Source organism: Mauremys reevesii, linkage group 4 (genome assembly GCF_016161935.1).
Source record: "Mauremys reevesii isolate NIE-2019 linkage group 4, ASM1616193v1, whole genome shotgun sequence".
NCBI lineage: Eukaryota > Metazoa > Chordata > Testudines > Geoemydidae > Mauremys > Mauremys reevesii.
Window position 1 is genome coordinate 69,860,018 of NC_052626.1, and position 19,605 is coordinate 69,879,622.

General features: G+C 43.2%; 1 protein-coding gene across 16 annotated transcripts in view; it reads right to left on the minus strand.

Annotated features, from left to right (window-relative positions):
- The window catches only part of GPHN (gephyrin), a 572,379-nt gene that overhangs the window by 482,422 nt on the left and 70,352 nt on the right, over positions 1-19,605 (minus strand). The window lies entirely within an intron of this gene.

The following is a 19,605-nucleotide window of genomic DNA, read 5'->3' on the forward strand; positions in this document are numbered from 1 at the left end:
TATCACAGGGAACTTCAACTGGAAGACATATACTAGAAGTCACACGCAACCAGCACTGTACAACCACATAACAAGAAAACAGTCCCTGGTCCCACCTCCCACAAACAACTTACAGTTAAGTATGACTGTGACTGCACTGAATGAAAATGCAGTGGGGAAAGGGCAAGCTTTCTATACAGTAAGTTGTCACAACTGAAGGCAGTTGAAAGCAGAAGCAGAGTAAAAGTGGAGGGGCACTTCTTGCCCCTCTTTCCTGACCTCATGTTTTCTCTTCTGGATTCTTTTGGAAGCACCAATCCTTTAAGATAGTGGAGAACAAGGTGTCAGCTGCCTTTGCCCCAGCTGAGCCAGGAGAAGAACTGGAGAGATGAGAAAGACAGCTTGCAGAGGGAGAAGGAGCTAGCATCAAAAAAGCACATCCAGTTTTGATGCCACCTGGGCATCCACAGCACACACACTGATGGGCAGTCATATTTTTTTTAAAAGTATTCCTTATAGTTTTTCTTTATGAGACAGAGAGACCTTCCTCAATGCTACCTAAATTCCCTGGATATGTCAGGTGATTAAAACTATACACAGTATTTCAATTGTAACCTTAATATCTTCTATTAAAGTATTTTTTCTGTTGATCCTAATTTACCTCCTTATTTATACAACCTAGCATTCCACTCATTCTTTTCTGCAGTCATGCACTATGACCCTACCTGTTGCTGTGCAACCCACCATTCTGAAATAGGACATGCTTAAAGCTAGGTGGGACTTTCCCCTAATAATCTGTCTTCATAGTTTGACAAAAACAAGTTTTAATTATGATTACTTATGCAAAACTGACACAGTCACAGAAAATCAAGTAGGATTCTCTTCAGCTTCATGAACTATCAAAAAATGGCCAGCTACGTTCCAATTCCTAAGTCTTTATTTTTGGTAGTGAAGTATGAAGCAGAAACGGGTTTATTTTTCAATGCAAGCTCACACTGCAGTTAGAAATATCTGTCTTTGATATGTAAGCAGAGCAAAATGGACGTGGAAGTCACTGCGGAGGAATCAATATTCAAAGCAGATGTTATTTTTATTGAGTCATGATTCTGACAGTTACCACATTGTAATATAGCAAAATACAACCCAAGTTCAACTATCTCTGTTCACTGTAAAATAATCCAAAGTCCATCAGTGCTGGTGGCAGTTTCTTAGTACACAGGGAATTTATGAAATTGTATGTCACTGTTACTAAAACATCCAAAATGTCACTAGTAATTGGTTTCCTACAAAAGCTTGTCTCAAAGTCAGAAGACGAGTGAAAGCAGTTCTTTCAGAAGGCTCTTTCTCACCTAAATTTCAGCTCCTCTAAGCAAAAAGAATTTTTACAAAAAAAATGAAGGGAATGGCCTAAAAGGGAGTTCAGGTGCAAATTCAACAAAAGTTTCCACTTGTATATGTCTTAAATGTTTTTTTAATTAGCTCACATTCTAGCCATTTTTAATGAACCTTTTATTATTTATCTATTGCTTGAGTTAATGCCATGCTGTCAGATGAAGAACAACAACAACAAAAGGAAGGTGATGTCAAGGGCCACAGGTCTTGAACCCTGATCCAAAGGACTCTGGAGCCAGTATGTTGTAACCCACTCCTTGTTAACAAGTTGCCAGAATGTGAAGCTCAACTTTAACAGAGAACACCAGTCCTGCTTGATTGGTTCCTTGATTCTATTTTTTCCCTGCTTGTGGCTGCCTCCCCTGCACTACCTTCTCCGGCTGCCTGATCCTGACTTCCTGCTATACTGAACCTGATACCCAGTCTGCCCTCTGGCCTGCCTCCTAACTCCCAAGTCCTGCACCAACCACTAGGTCAGATCGCCCATGTCTCAGTCATGACAGGCACAAATTAATTAAATTGCAAAGAAACATTACATAAAACAAGGAGCTACCTTAGCAACTAATGACCTAAGTTCCCTCTAAGCTGCATGGCCACGCAGCAGCCTACCAAGGGCTGCACAGGTGCTCAGGGCTGCAGTGGGGAGAAGTGTATGAAGGCGCCTCTCTCGCGGCTGCCAGTCCAGGTGCTGTTGCAGTGAGAGAGGGCTGGGGGGAGTCCTCTCTCCCTGCTGTGGCCCTGGGGCAGTCTGCACCCCAAACCCCTCAGCCCTGGCCCCAGCCCAGAGCCCACACCCTCAGCGGGAGCCCTCACCCCCTTGCACCCCAACCCTTTGCCCTAGCCCTGAGCCACCTCCCACTCTTCAAACCCCTTGGCCCCACACCCACCACACATCACCTCTATATTGGTGCACATAACAAAATTCATTCTGCACATGCATTGGGAAAATTTGAGGGAACATTTCACAACTGTCATAGCATATAAACAGTCATATATATTTTCTGTAAAAAAAAAGAAAAAAGAAAAAAAGAAATTTATTATGTGGATTCTGGTTAACTTTTGATTGTTTTGCCTCCATTAGGCTGTTTTATTGGAAAACTTGGAAGGAAAGCTGCTGTTATTCTAAGTGAATCCAAATAAGCCTGCAGAGGAATTCAAAGGATCTTTTAAATATTAGGCAGTGTCAAATACAAACTCCTCCACTAGTATTCTGACAGATGATTAAAATTGAGGAGGGAAATCTGTCTAATGAAGTCCAATTTGCAAAGAACTACTTCCCTTTATTCTTTCTTCTAATTTTCATACAGAATGATTATAGATAAATGCTTCAGTGTCCAATTACAGCATTTCATGTCTGATAAAAAGACTATCAAGAATGTTGTTTTAGTTATTTTCATAAACTTGAGAAGTTCAAAACAATGTATATCATATGTAAACACATACTATATTATTATACAGGCTGGTGCCAAAATAACTACTTACCTACTTCCAATTGTGTCCAGTTTGGGCACTGTACTTTCCAATTTGCCCACATCATTTCTAGACAGCCCAGGAGAGCTACAAAAATGATGAAAGGCTTAGAAAAGAGGAGGTTACTTACCCTGTAACTGGAGGTTCTTTGAGATGTGTGGTCCCTATCTGTATTACATTCAGGGTTATATGCATACACCATGTGTCCGGAGCCAGAGATTTGAAAGTAATAATGTCAGTTGGTCTGCACATGCATCCTTGCTCTGCCTCATGGTTTCGTCCAAGGCGATAAAAAGCAGGTGAGACTGACCACGGCCTCAGTTCCTTGCCACCGCAAACCAAAAAATCCACAGCACAGGAAAAGGAGGGACATATTAGAATATGGATATGGACCACACATCTCAAAGAACTCCCAGTTACAGGTAAATAACCTCCTTCTCTTCTTCAAGTGCTGGTCTCCACTGTATTTCACTGAGGGTGATTAACAAGCAGTACCTAGCTAGGAGGAGGGTGAGAGGAAGATGATGGAACTATGGAATGAAGAACAGCCACACTAAACAAGGCATCCATCGCAGAGTCTTGCACCAAGGAGTAATGGGAAGAGAAGGTATATACCAAACTCCACCTGACTACATATGTCCGTAAGTGGTACGTCGTGAAGCACAGCCTTGGTCAATGCTTGCACTCTTGTGGAGCGGGCTCATACACCAAGGGATGGAGATAACTGATAACATAGTGTAACGCACCCCGAAACCCACTTAGAAATCCTCTGAGTGGCGGTCACTTGCCCTTTAACACTTTTCACTATAGCAATAAAAAGTCTCAGCGACTTCCTAAATGATCTCATCCTCGGCAAGTAAAAAGCCAGGGCCAAGCAGACGTCAAGGAGATGAAGGTGCCATTCTTTTGGAAATAAATCAGGTAAGTGTATGGATTGTTTGAGATGAAATCAGGATACAACCATTGGCAGAAACTTGGGGTGCAAGCACAGTGAAACTTTGTGTTTATGGAATGTAGTTAAGGGGCGGGGGGGCTGCCATCATGACCCTCAGTTCACTAACCCTTCTTGCAGAAGTAATAGCTATCAAGAAGGCGACCTTCATGCACAGGAGAGACAGGGAACAGGAAGCCAGAGGTTCAAAGGGCGATTTCATCAATGCCATGAGGCCAAGGTTGAGATCCCCTTGGGGAGCGAAGGATTGAATGGGAGGGTAAGTCCACAGGAGACTTGCTCTTCCAAAACCTCGTAGTCAAGGGATGAGTAAAGAGGAGGAAAGGAGATAGTCCAAAAGAGGAGGGATGTCCATATCTTCAAGGGCAAGACCCCTCTGTTGGCCCCATATTATATATATATATATAGTGAAACACTTCCAGTTGGCCCTATAGGACCACCTTGTGGTCTCTTTTCTGCTACTCGAGACAATGTCTTGTACTTCTCATGAACATTCCCACTCAAGCGAAGAAACCCATCCAAAAAACAAACTAGAAGGTGAAGAGTCTGTGGATCGGGATGCCAGATCCTTGCCACTGCGTTGCATGAGGAGTTCCGAGAAAGCTGGCAGTGGAAGCAGGGAACATGCTGACACACACAGAAGAAGGGGAAACCAGAACTGGCAAGACCAGAATGGGGTGATCAGAATGACCGTTGCTCTCTCCCATCCGATCTTCGATAGGACACGCAGCAGGAGCAGTAGGAAGGAAAGCTGTAATTGATCTGGATTGACCAGTGGATGACTAGGGGTTCATGTTGAGAAAGGGCACCGAGCCTCCCCTCTCCCCAAAGCAGTACTGGATGCATTTGCTGTTGGCATCGGATGTGAAGAGGTCCCTGACTGGAGTCCCCCAGTGGTCAAAAATGTTGGTGACCACAGTATCATGGAGATCTCATTCGTGGTCAGTCATGAATTTCCTGCTGAGAGAGTCTGAAATTACATTCTGAGGGCCGGGAAGGTATGCTGCCGACAACAGGATCTTGTGGGCAATGCACCAATCCCAAAGATGAACGGTCTCCGCACAAAGCGCAAGCGACCTCATGCACCCTTATTTGTTGATGTAGTAAACAGTGGTGAAATTATGAGACCATGTCAGGTCTGAAGGGATGGGAAAAATGCATGACATGCTCTCTGCACCACCCAAAGTTCCAAGTTTGCCCATGTTGATGGGCATCCGGGATTCCCAACCGGTCCATGTGCTCGCCCATGTGAGTGCCCCATCCAACAAGCAACGTGTCTGTTATGCTCATTATGCTTGGGAAGGACAGAAGAAATGGCATCCCGGTGCAGACTTGACCTGGGTCCATCCACCACTGGAGGGAGGAGAGAACCTTATGGGGAACCGTCAAGTAGGAAGTCCATGGTGTGGCATGTAGAAGAATAGGTCCCCTGGCATCATAGCAGCGAAAGCAGAGATGAGCAAAGGCAGTAATGTAGGTGCAAGCCACCATGTGGCCAAGAAGAGAAAGACAAATCCTGGCCGGAACAGGAGGACTAGAAATCCCCTTGAAAATCAGCTCTTGTAAGGTCTGGAACCTGGTAGGTAGGTACATGCCAACATCATGTCAATGAAGGCCCCAATGAATTCTAGGGACTGTGTGAGAGTCAGAGTCAATTTTCAAAGTTTACACTGACCCCCAAGGAGGAGAGGAGTGTGAGCAGCATAAAGGTCGAGGCGTGAGCCTCCCCTTTTCCCCTGCTGCTAGCAGCCAATTGTCAAGATAAGGTAATATAAGGACCCCTTGGCACTGGAGGTGGGCCACCACTATCAAGAAAACTTTGGTGAAGACCCATGGAGCAGTGGTGAGTCCAAATGACAGAACACTATATTGGAAGTGATGAAGGGACACCATGAATCTCAGAAAATGTCTGTGGGTAGGATAGATATCCATGTGGAAGTAAGCTTCTTACATATTGAGAGCCGTAAACCACATGCCTCTTTCTAATGAAGGAATGATAGCTGCTAGGGTGACCATATGAAACTTTGGCTTGCGTATGAAGCAGCTGCGACAGCAGAGGTCTAAGATTGATCTCCACCCACCCTTCTTCTTGGGGACTAGAAAATGGGTGGAATAGAATCCTAAGCCTTGGTAGGTTGTAGGAACAGATTCTATCATTCCCCTGTGCAGTAGGGAGTCTACTTCTAGTGAGAAGATACTGACATGAGAGTGGTCTCTGAGGCAGGGCCAGGGCAGAGAACATGGATGAGGTAACCTCATGAACTCATATAGCCATGTCCAATGACATTCAGAACCCATTCCTCCATTGTTATCAAACTCCAAGCTGGTAAAAAGAGTGTTCGATGCCCCCAAAGATGTTGGGTGTACAGCATGATCCAAGATGGATGGCAGCTCTCTAGGTGCACTCAGAAATATCCTTTCTGCAAAGACTGATGCTGAAGGTTGTGACAATAAACCCAGAGGGCTGGCCTGTTACGTCTTCTGCCGTTCGCGAGGAGGATCATAGGACCGCTGATGGAAGAATTGGGGAACTCTAAAACATTGTGCCAGTAGTGAGCAATAAAACTTGTGCTTGGGTGCTGGTGTGTAGATACCCAGTGACTGCAGAGTGGCTCTGGAGTCTTTGAGGGAGTGGAATGAATCGTCAGTTTCTAACTGAAGAGATAAGACTCATTGAAAGGGACATTCTCTATGGTATTCTAGACTTCGCTTGGAAAACCTGACTGGATGGAGCCATAACTCCCTCCAAAAGATGATCCCCATAGCCATTGTGCATGAAGAAGTATGCCACATCCACTGTGGCCTAAAGTGTTGTCCTCGCTACTAGTTTCACCTCCTGTAGGATAGCCTGGAAGCGGGCTTGATCCTGCTGGAGAAGTTTGTCTGCAAAGAATAGATTTAGCTGCCAAAAGTTACAGCATGCCCAAGACAGTATTAAGTTTTGAACACCTGTCTTAGGACTCTGGCATTAGGTGGGCAACTCAACCTCTACTCTCCCATACCAGAAAATGTCCCAACCCACCACTCACAGCTCCAGTGGACTTCACATCCAGGTAAGCGCCCCCCAGGTAAGCACCGCCCAAATCCCACCTCACCCCATCCCATGCCCCAACCCTCTGCCCCCTCTCAAACTCAATCTTTGCTGCTGCTGGGTAGGGGAGGCACCGAGCCAGGTAGGGAGCCTGCTGGCCCCACCAATCACCCCCCCCAGCGTGGGTCCCAGTCCACGCGCCACCACTTGTGCCTCCCCAGCACGAGCAGGGATCTCAGGCCAAGCACCGCCACCCGCCCCCAACCCCAAGCAGCCAGGCTACCCTCTCGCAGCACTCCCAGGAAACACCTCCCACCCAAGTTTTATTCACTGGTATTTTTAGTAAAAGTCAGGTCACGGGCCTTGAATTTTTGTTTACTGCCCGTGACCTGGCCATGACATTTACTAAAAATACATGCAACTAAAATGTAGTCTTAGTTATGAGCCTATCTGAATATCCTTCCTCTTTTCCTGATTCATCTCAAATACTATCATATACGTTCAACTTTTGAGATTTCTGGGGACCACTGGGCTCAGACAAGAAGCTCTATCCTACATAGTAGAGAGTTGGGCAGGAGGACCCCAAGACTAACCAGACCCAAAAGCCACGGGCCCCATAGCCAGCAGCCTTGTCTCCCTGTCTCCATACTACCTATATTGTTACAAACAGTATGGCTACAAACCAATCAATTGTTGTAGCTCAGCATTAAACCCTTTCCAATTTACCATAATCTTTTTAAAGTATGTACACTTGAACTGAAATCATTATTCCAGTTATAGTCTCATTAATACTCTATACAGTATAAAACTTCCCTACTTCTACTTGATATTCCCTTCCACATAGGATAGCATATGCTCTCTTAGCCACTGCATCACACTGCAAGCTCGTGTTCATCTACTTATTCACCATGACCTTTAAGTAGTTTTCTGAGTCAATTTTCCAAAACGCAGTACTCCATCCTATGTTTTAGCTCCTAGATCTATGAACTTTCATTTTGCTGTATAAAAGTATGATGTTCAAGTGTTCCCAGCTTATTGTGCAATTCAGATCACTTTGTAGAATCAACCTTTCCTCATCTATCAATTTGTGTGTTGTCTGCAAACTTTACCAAGATTGATTTTAAGCTTCCTTCCAGATATTAATCAAGATATTGAATAGCACTGGGTTCAGAACAGTGTGTGTACCCCCCTAGAAATGCCTCTACTGGATACAAAAATATTTACTTTTTTAGTAAAAACATCTGGGGTGGCAACAAGTGTAAAGGGTGAGGAGACGTACTTGAAAAGTCACCATTTTTAGGCAACACAAAGAAACTCTCGCGGGATGATTTTATAGAAATGTGTAGGCCTCCTTCAGGTCAATTAGTGTTAGAAGATCTCCTTGAAATAAAAAGGCTAGTGTGGAATTGAGGGTTTCCATTCCCAACTCTGGCTTTCAGAGGACTCTGTTCAGGATCTAGTTCATCTGTCTTCCTTTGACCACCTGGGAATCAAGGAAAAGATGGAGTATAAAACCCTATCTGTTGTGTGAAAGCTGTCTGAGGAAGGTATAACTGTTTTCATGAGCTTTCTGATTTCATTTTGTGTTTTTTATTGTTCAGGGGAAGAAGTAGTGAGGGTAAGATATTGTTTGAAGTTGGGAATGTTACACACCTGCATCTCAGAGCCAAGATTACACTTGAAACAATACTATCATGTAGCCTTGGCATCGTAGGCACAACACCCGTCTGTCCATCATGGTACAAATCAATTTTCTTGTAGTATTCAGTAATCTGCCTCCTAGGAGAAGCTCCATTTTGGACTAGTCTGACCTAGAATTATGTTGACTGCCAAGGTAAGGTCAAAATTCTCCCCAAACTGTCCTCTATTCCACCAGCCCCAACAAGCTTTTTTGTCTCACTTATATGCCTTAGGAGAACAAGTAGAACAGTGTAGGCACTGCCTTATTATAAATCAAGTATTACATTCCCTTTTAAATCCTGATAGTGGTCAAGGTTGTCTTCAATTTTTCCAAGGATTCTCCTATGACCTTACCCTTAGGATTCAGGCTCTTTCCTCCATGGCTGTTGATGGAGAAAAAGGCTGGAGTCGTTAAGTGGTAAACTATGGCATTCCAGAGAGGCTGCAAGAACCAACCTCTGGAATATATAACCACATATACAACATCCCATTTCCCAAGAACAGCAAACAAGCAGTACTTTCCCACAGCAATGAGACAAGCAAATTTTGACAACAGAAACTTGTTCCACGGCTGCTAAACACAAGTGCTAGGAATCCCCATCTCCCAAGTAGAGTAAGTCATGAATGTAGATCATAAGTTAGAGAGCTCCCAGTAAGAAGTGGAGTGGAGAGGGCATAGGATCAGGTGATAGAAAACTGCCACTCCCAGAATGAGAGAAATTGGTGCCTTAGAATATAAGTCTCTTTCCTCAAAACTGATCCCTCACAAGCAACAAAGTGTGCAACCTTCTAGTCAGCTTAATCAGAAAAATGGTATTAAGAGACACTGTGTGAAATCCAGGCCCCATTCAAATCAATGGTAAAATTTCCATTGACTTGAATGGGGGACAGGATTTAACCCCATCTGCTGCTGCTGCAGTCAATAATAGAGAGTCTTGTACCTGCTCTACAAAACTTTAAAGTACAGTATTAAAAATGTGTATTTATATGCACAAAGTATTCTCTCCTTTACAAATGTAAATTGCTACATAAACTATATATATGCTAAGCTGCTGGGATCCATCACTATAAGTGAATGGAACTGGAGATCAAAAGATGGAAAACAGAGGAAGGGAAGAAAAGAAAAAGTGTGGGAAAACCAGAGACATTTCCAATCCTCCCTGCTCTACAGTCTCATTTATTGAAATGGAAGTTTATGATAGGCTGCCAAATTTCAGATCTATACGCACCATCAGACTTTCCTCTTACAACATTCACAAAACCCTTGCTGGCGCACTCTAACACTTAATTGACCTTAGAATTACTTCTTTTTAAAAGTCTATCTTCTAGGCAGGGTATGGTGAAGGAAATAACAGTTCATAAAGTGTAGAAAAGCAACTTGACATATTTAGAAAAGATTTTCTACTATTTATAACAGACAGTTGAAAATGCTGCCTGATGTTTTCTGAAAATAATGTCAGTTTGTTTACAAGCAACTTAGAGGCAGGTATTATTTTTACTGCTCAGAAAGTTAACAACTGTAGTTATTATTTATATTACATTAATATCAAGAGGCCCCATCAGGGTCTGGGCATGACTGTGTTAAAGTAAAAACACAAGGTAGATAAGGTCCCTGTCTTGATCTTGAAACCTAATTTTAAAAAGTATATAGTTCTGTCTCAAATAAATGTAAGGAAATTATACAAGTGGAAACAACACATTTTGTACAATTTATCAAACTACCATTCATCTTTTTTAAAAAACAGTGTTTGTTAGTTGATGTTTAATATTATGTCCTGTCAAGTTTCTTCAAGCCCCTTTAGAAATATTTCATATGTTAAGAAAAGACCTTGCAAAATGACTAGACATTTACAAAGAATAGTTTTCCAAAAGTAAGGTGGTTCAAGAAGTTCAAATATAACAAAATCAAGGTGTGCACACTAGCATAAGAAAAAATTACATATTGCATGCATGCAGGTGGTCTTAGGTTGCCTTTAAATATCAGCTTCCTGGGTCAATTATGAAATACTTCAGCATAACACCAACCTGCCAGCAGAATACAGTGATTTGTAACCAACACCATTATTATCTGCAGTACAAAGCATATCATAAAACTTAGAAATCTGTGTTAAATGAGGTACATGCTTCCACAATTAGGATTCATTTGTGTTCTACAGTGGTTGTTAAATGGAAAAAAAGAAAATGTAGTGACAGCTTCAACTTTTATCTTTTAAAAAAATGTATGTCATTAAGATATCTAAAGAGCCACTTTGCAGATTTTTAAAAGGGCTGAGAGGGGTGCAACTCCAAGGAAATGAAATACTATATATTTTAGAGAATGTCCTTAAAGTGAAGATTTACTCTGAAAAATTACTGTAAAAATAGCACCTTCTCACTCAGCAAATCTGCGCAGTGTGTATTCATGGACTATTTACCTTCATAACAAGGTATGGCATTTTCAAAGGAACCTAAGAAAGTTAGGAACCCAACTCTGAAATTCTTTGGGAGCTGGATTCCTAACTCCCTCAGGCTCCTTTGAAAGTCTTAGCAAGAGTAATATTTTTCCACAGTCAGCCCTGCAAAAATAAACAGAGTTTTAGGAGAGTGAATAGGATTCTTTTCCAGCATGTGCATCATCCTTAAAATTGTTAAATATGAACCAACTGCAGAGGCATCAGAGCAACCCCATTGTCTTCAAATGATGCCCTACTGTTCAACCTCAAGTGTAATTAAGGGGAGAAGATGAAGATAGTTGTGTTATATAGATAAAACTGATGGCATCATTTGGCCTGAATCTTCATTACTGTTGAGGATGTGCAAGCTAGAAGGAACAAAGGTAGGTTTTCAGAATCCATGCTGAGTTTGCAGGCTGGCAGTTAGAAGAAATATATTTTTTTTATCAATTGATTATATCAGATATTAAGTCATTGAGACACAAATGTAGAACTCTGATGCCATATTTACCAAGTCATTGTCAGAGCTAAAACTGATTTTAATACTATGCTCCCACCAAATACACTTCACTCAATTCTAGAAAATAATGGAAGTCTTATAGCAGTTTGTCTTATTCCAAAAGTATAGCCAGACAAGGCTGAGGGCAGAGGGCAAGAAGAGAACATGAGCGTTTGTTACCTACAGAATTGCATATATTGTTGCTTCTGCAGGTCGACTTCACTGCAGATATTAAGGGCTACTTGCATCACTCCATAAGCTCCCTGTGCGCTACCTTCCCATCTGCCTTTATTCCAAGGACTCCCTGTACCCCATTCCTCAAACAAGGGGTTCTGTGTCCTGACAGTTTACAGTCAATTATTTATCAAATACCTTTAAACCAAAGCTATTCTTCTTTTAAACTGATTACTGTAGTACAAAGAACTTTAAATAATTTCATTAATTATACAGTAAAGCTAGACACTGTTTGACAGATACCAACTACAATGCAAAAAATACTGATGCTATAGAGTTTTCGTTAACATCAGGAACTCCAAATCACAAGGTCTGAAAATCTAGAAGTTCAGCAAAATGCCAGGTATGAATTCACATACCACTAGTTGTCCTCAGTGATTTGTTTCATAGAAATTAATCATTAGCATTTTTTCTCTTTCTAAACTTGTTAGAACATTTTAGTACCCAGTCATATACCACAATTCTAGCACAGAAGCAGTTGATTAAGCACTACACAATTAGAACAGCAACTTTCAAGACTACGCTGGAATATTTTTCTTAATAAACTGGAAATGCCTTGCACTAAAATGAAACAAATTATTTTTTCTAATAGAAAACTTCTTGAAGTATCTTATCACAACTAACAAACTCTGCTAATTTCATGCAGGGGAAAGTGGAACACAGTAACATAGGTGTCATGGTCAGACTTTTCAAAACCAAAATTGATAGCTTGGACATCTAACTTCTTCCTTTTTTGGCATGGGGGAGGGGAGTCTCCTGGTATGCATAGTATTTTCAAAATATAGTACACCCTCGCTATAACACTCTTCATTATTACGAATCTTTGGCTATAACAAACCCGGTCCCTGGGTCCCAATTACATGTACAGTACAGCCTGGAGCCCCGCCTGGGGCTGACAGACCCTGGGCAACGGGGCTGGGACTTGGGGTGCAGGAAAAGGAGAGGGATGTGCAGCAGATGTTTGTGCCTCTCAGACAGCAAACTGAGATGCTGCACACTCTGGTAGACCTGCAGGTTTAACAATTCCATGCTCGCCTCCCTCTCCATCCCATAGAGAACTCAGTATCAGGACCTCCCTATACAGCCTCCCTCCCCAACATTCCACGTGGCATCAATACCCTTACCACTCCACCCAGTGGGACATTAAGAACAATCACAGCTTCATATACGCTGACCTGTGAAAGTTATGGTTGGTGTACATGTACCTGAAATGCCAAGTTCTCCCCCCCTTCATAAATTCTGTTCCATTAATTTATTAAGTTTTAAATATTTTTTTTTAGTTGCCTGGTTCACGTTTCAGATTAAAATTCTATTTTTTGGAACAAAACTCATCTTTATTAGTTCACAGCATATGCTATCTGTTGCTGAGCAGGTCTGATGCTAACCAATTTCCTATTACTTCACTTTGTCACAGAATGGATAATATCATTCACAGACAATATTAATAGGTGCACTGACAATGTTGTATTCCTACCTACAGAGCAATCACTACGAGATTGATGCCAGGCTGCAAAGGAGCAAGGCCAGGAAGACCACACTGCAGCAACACACGCTACTCCGGCTCATTATTAAAATGGTCTTTCAAAGCCTCCCTGAGCCTTATAACTCCCCATTGAGCTCTTCCAATAGCCCCTGTATCTTGCAGTTCAAAATTCAGTAGACAGCCACTCTACCTCTATGCTGGTGAAAATTTTTCTCTCTTTGCTTCACAGATATTACGCAGGACACAGAAGGCAGATATATCACTGGGACATTTTTCTCACAGGGGGGCAATCTTGTAAGTGAACAATGCCAGCTTCATGAGCCATGGAAACAAGGGGTTGGCTGGATCTCCCAGGATCACTAATGGCACTTCAACATCCCAAATGGCAATCCACTGGTCTGAAAAGAAAGTCCCGTGTTCTTAATGATGTATGTGTCATTGACCTTCCCTGACCAGTCAACACTGATGTTGGTAAAGCACCCCAGGTGATCCACCAGTGCTTACAGTACCACAGAAAAGTAGACTTTTCTGTTAACGTACTCTGTGGCAAGGTGGTCTGGTGCTAAAATAGGATGTGTGTGCCATTTATCATCCCACTGCAGTTTGGGAAGCCCACTGTTCCAAACCATTCACTGTGTCCTTTACATTGCCCAGAGTCATAGTCCTCTGTAGCAGGAGACAATTAATGCCATAGTTTTGTAATGCAGACATGGACTTGGAGGGAGAGTGGACAGACACTCTAGGCAAAGATGTGCAACTGATCAGTCACACAGTAATGGCTCCAAGTGCCATGCAGTGATTGTAATCACTATGAAAGGATTTGTTTGGGCAAGTCACTAGATCAAGCATATTATCAAGTATTTTTATGCTTTTTTTTCTTTTTTGTACCCACATAACTGCCCCTACTCCCATGCTGAAAAGAGGATTGAGTAAAGAAAATAGGAAGTCAGTAGGAACCAGTTTGTTTAGATAGAATCTTTATTCCCTTGGGTAATTATCTTTTATCAGTGAATTGCAAATTAAATACAGGCATAAGGGCTGGAATGGTAAACATATAACCAGGGTAACTCCTCTTCCTGTCTTCTGTTCTCCCTATATTTGTTAAACAAACGACTGTCCGAAAAAATAAAATAACACCCCATCATATCATCAGTTCAAACCCAGAGATGTATGCTATGACATATCAATAAAAGAGCAAATAATGAAAAGATTAGCAATGATTTTACAGATGCTGTCTGCAGTGGTGTATATGCTCACATAATACTGTAAAAGAGCTGTGATTTGTATATTATAGATAGACTGGGGGAATAGAGGAACCACTTAAGAGACCCTAATATGTCCCAGTGAATTAGAAAGAGAAGTTACATTACTATATTGACACTGAGGAAGGATTCAGCCTCTTCTTCAGGAATATATAACTGGTGAAATACATGGACCCCTTCCTGTCTGAGAACTGCTACACCAACAGCATTTTATAAATATTTGCAGTGATTTTACAAAACTAATTGGGCAAGGGCCTTTACTGGTAGTGTCGTGATCTGAAAAGAAAGCTTAGCAAGCACCTGTTTGACTGTCAAACTGGGATACACAGATAAGTGGCCTAAAATCTACTGATGAATGGAGTTTGTTGTTTTGACAGCGACTAGTGTGGATTTTAAGGTCTCCATTTTGAATTTTGATTTTTTCATATACCTACTGAGGTACTTGAAGCAGAGAACTGCACTGTAGCCTTCTGAACTTTTTTTTTTTTAAACTCAATACAATATGAAGTAAAGGGCTTGTTCTGTAGAAGAGGGACAAGTTCTGTTGCTCCCACTTGTAAATCTAGGACAGCTGTCTGCATGCCTTGATTGTTCTTACTTAGGGAAAAGGCCTTATACCATGTGATTTTTCATTTTTGGTAGGATAAGGGACAATATTTGCAATACTGTCCACCTATGACAACACTGCTTGTGAAAGCAAATGGAGCATTTAGGATGACAGATAGCTCATATTTGTTGGTTTGTTTATTCTTGTTGGCCTAATGCTCCCCAGTAGTTTTCATGACCAACAGAGGGGGCTAAGACCAAGACTGCCTCTGAAGGACCTGTATAATGAGGAAGTCACTCTTTCTAACTAGGAGAGATTTTTATATGAAACAAGCACATTTATCTTTGTTTAATGATACAAGGATAAATTTTGATTGGTGCCTGCTAAAATACCTTCTGGCCCTATAAAACAGAGAGGTGGGGTGGGAGGGAATAGAAAGAAAGAAATGATGGGCCAAGAAGCCTCTTACTTCCGGCCAATTCTTCCATTTCTGGACCGCTATCCCTCTTATCACTCCATAGCCATCTGCTGGGGGCAGGAGATGGTAGCAAGACATGTAAGCCTGCAACAGAGCTGGGAGCAATAACCTGGATTTGAGGGCATAGTGACCCACAGCGACAGCAGGAAATGACAACCTGATATTTTCTCACAGTCTTTTAGGTGAGGCAGGAAAATATCTATCCTATTATTACACTCCCAGGGTGCTTGAGGAAGAATAATTAGCTATAATTTGTCTAGGAAATCTGCAGGAATCATAACAGTTTCCAATACTCAATACACTCTCTATTCTCTATATCATATTCTGGTCTTTTTGGTTAAAGTATTTTACTATTTGATTCTCTAACTCTGATTTGGAGTGCTGGCTTTACTATGCTAACAGGGAAGAATTCACGGAGGGCGGGAGGGAGAAGAATATGTACACCCATAAGAATCAGCACATGTCCATGGCCTGGGTTTTTGTGTTTTGTTGGGGTTGTTTTGCATTGATTTTCCATGCTGCATTCCAGGAAGGTGAACAGGTGACCCAAGCACTGAAGATTACCTGCCCTGCTGCACTCTGCAGATTCACGCAGATTCAGAAAAACAGATTTCACTTTATGCCTCTTTAGAGAGACTCCTAGAGGAATTCCCTTAATCAGAGTCTTCTGAAGATGAAGGGAATAAGGGGGTTCTTTTTCTTCCCTCAGTGTTTTTGTTCAGGCAACTAGATAGCTCTGAACATCTGTGGGACCTCTTCTTATGCCTTCCTGGATCTTCCTCTTCCTCCCCAGAAAGGAAGACAGAAAATTTAGACTAAATTATCTTGGGAGGGGGAAACCTTATGGTTACTCTTCTGGGAAGCTATTTTGCCCTAAGAGTAGGTTCAGGCTGGAGATTTGTACTGGACTGGATTCAGGAGGGGACTTCCCAGTATCCCACTTTTTGTTCAAGGGAGATTCATGGACGTGGCCTGGAAATAGGCTGACCCAATGCTTGGGGTGCCATGCTCCAAGCCAGGAAGTTCAAAGGGGTTTCTTAGACCACCTGCTGTGCTGGAAGACAGAGTGTGACAGGCTGACATTGGTGCCAGAGAGTAGCCCTGAGCCACTGAAAGACTGAGAATGGGGGAGGCATGCTAAGGAATGGAGGGTCCCTTACCAGGTTCTCCCTGCTCTGTCTACTGTGGATCCCTGTCAGTGACATCACTGAATACATCTCTACTGCACGATGGAAGGCTGTTATAGCTTCTAGGTGGACTCCGAGATCTTAGGGACAGTTCCAATCTTTTTAGGGCCAGAGTATAAACTAAGATGTGTGGAAGAGTCACAGATGACAGGGAGATCTGTTGGGAAGTATACCAAATTTGAAACCTGGACAATTTTTGCAGGTAAGTACATCATGTTGAGGACTTTCTACTGTGTAACAATACCCTCTCACATGTCCTTTAAACAGGCGCTTTATAGGTGTTTGAACTAAGAAGGAGCTATGACTTGAGGCAGAGAACCCCCAAGTTGGCATTTAGGGTATCTTGAGTATTAGGAAATAATGAGCGTAGAATCCTTTGCCTTGTAAATACTGAGTTACTGGTTCTATAGTTCCTAATTGGAGGAGACGATCTACTTCTTTTAGTAAACTCTCATGAGAATTGTCCCTGAAGAGGGACAAGGAAGGGTGTTGTGGAGGGGGGTAGGGAAGTAAAATGGACAGAGTACTCATTAACAATCTCTAGGTCCCATCAGTCCAATGTTATGTATTCCCAGGTGCTGCGGAACACTGCGAACTGATGGCCAAATGGGTAGGTAGTGGTGCTCGGTTGTAGCAGTTGAGGGGAATGGTCTATTGGCACCTCAACCAACACATGAAAACTGGTGCTTGGACATGAATGGCTATGATGAGGAAGATTGCGGACTAGATGGTTTATGCCTCAAAAATTTAGATCTCTTCCTCTGTGGCTCACAGTAGCGTTGAGCTGGGTATTGGGCGGTGCGTGGCTTATGCTGGGGCTGCGAACTAAATTTTCTCTTCTGTCCTGGCGTGTAGATGCCCAGCAAATGGAGAGTGGTCTGAGAATCCTTCAGGGTGTGAAGAGACACATTGGTCTTTTCTGCAAAGAGCTTAGTGCCCTCAAAGGGAAGATCTTCAATGGTTGACTGTACCACCTTCTGAAAACCTGACAGATGGAGCTAAGATGCATGTCACATCACCACCACCGTGGAGATGGACCAGGCCACAATGTCAGCTGCATCGAGGGCAGATTGTAGCATTGTCTTTGCTACTAACTGTCTCTCCTGAATGATGGCCTTAAATTGGTCATGATATGACTGGAGAAGCTGTTCAATAAAATCATTCAGCTTTGAATAATTTACATAGTCATATTTCGCTGTGAGGGCTTGGCAGTTGTCAATTTTGAAACTGAAGCATGGCTGAGAAGTACGCTTTCCTCTCAAAAAGATCCAAACGCTTCCAGTCCATCATAGAGAGTGGACCTCATCTGATGTTGATGGCTGCAGGAATTAATGGCATCCACCTCGAGGGAGTTGGTTGGAGGATGGAAGAAGAGGGATTCAGTCTCCCTTGCTGGGACATATATTTTGTCTGTCTACTTGCAAGTAGGGGTCTGCCAGATGGCTCTTGCCAGGTCTACAATGGCCTCATTTTTTAGGAAGAGGATGAGTGGAATATGTCAAGGAGACAATGGTGAGTGTCTTTGACTTCTTGTAGCAGTACTTGGAGAGCATCTGCCACTCTCTTTGCTAGGTCCTGGAAGAGGCGAAAGTCACCTGCCAGAGATGTCAGGGAAGGCATAACAGCCTCATCGGGGGGAAGAAGGAGGAAATGGTCCTTGGGGTCACTTCTTCCTCAACACCACCCTCCTGTTCCTCCACAATTTATTCAGGATGTTCTGAAGCCCGGGACACTGTGGCCAAAGGGGTGTGTTTCAAGGGCTCTTGAGTGGGGCCAGAGGCTCAAGAGGCATGATAGTGAAATATAGAGCATGCCAGAGAACGTTTATGGCTACCTCTTGGCTCATTGTGGGGACGTCTTACTGTCTTTTTTGATGATTTGTGAGACAGGTCAGCGACTTGTTTCTTCAATTCACAGCCTTCAGATGTTGAAGATTGTGGGGAAGACTCACATATACCAGGTGACTTGTGGTGCAAGTCTGGAGCGGGTCGTAAAACCGCCTCCATGAAGATAATCTTCTGCCTGAGCTCTCTATCCTTACGAGACATGGGCCTGAGTTGCAGCCAAAGACCAACTTTTGTTGAACATGGCCTTCCCGAAGCAGCAAATGCACTGTAAGTGCTTGTCTGCAACAGGGACTGCCTATTTGCAAGAGAGGCACTATTTGAAGTCCGGTGTGCCAGGCATACTCCATTGGGGGAAAGGTCCCCAACAAGCAAATAAGCAGGAAAAGAAACTAAAGGGTATTTTTATTATTTATTTTTAAGGGGAAAAATAAGAAGAAAAATACCCTACAATTAGGACTACAACAAATACTCCTGGGGGAATTCTGCACAACTGCGCATGTGCAGAATTTATGCCCCCTGCAGATTTCACTGCTTCCCAGCAAAAAAATGACTTTCTGACAGGGAAGCAAAGGGAAGCCACAAGAGCAGTCATATGACTCTCCCCAGCAGTATGTTTTGGGTGCCCAGGGCGGCCGTCAGAGAGGTAAATCACCGTGGGGCAGAGGGAGGGACTTGGGGAAGACTCGGCGGCTTCTACACTGTGCCAGGGTCAGCTGCTAGTCCCAGCTGGGCTGGGGAGGATGGGACTTCCTTTTCCTCTGCATGGCATCCAGGGCTGGGTGAAACCCTCCCCCAAATTTCTCCCCAGCTGCAGGAATCTCTGCAAACTCCTGCCTCCCACACTTCCTGCACTCATTGCTCCTCAGTTTCAGGGGGAGAGATTACTGTACAGGAAGCTGCTCCCCCACCCGCCGAACCCCCGTGCACTCGGACCACCTCATACCCAGACCCTCCCACCGAGCATCACCCCCCGCACCCAGACCCCATGAGCCCCATTCCCCTGAACCTGGACCATCCTGTTGAGCCACCCACCCACCCACCCACAGATCCCGACCCCACTGAGCCCCAACCTGCTGCACCTGGATCCCCACTCCGCTGAGGCCCACTCTCCCAGCATCTAAACCCCACCACT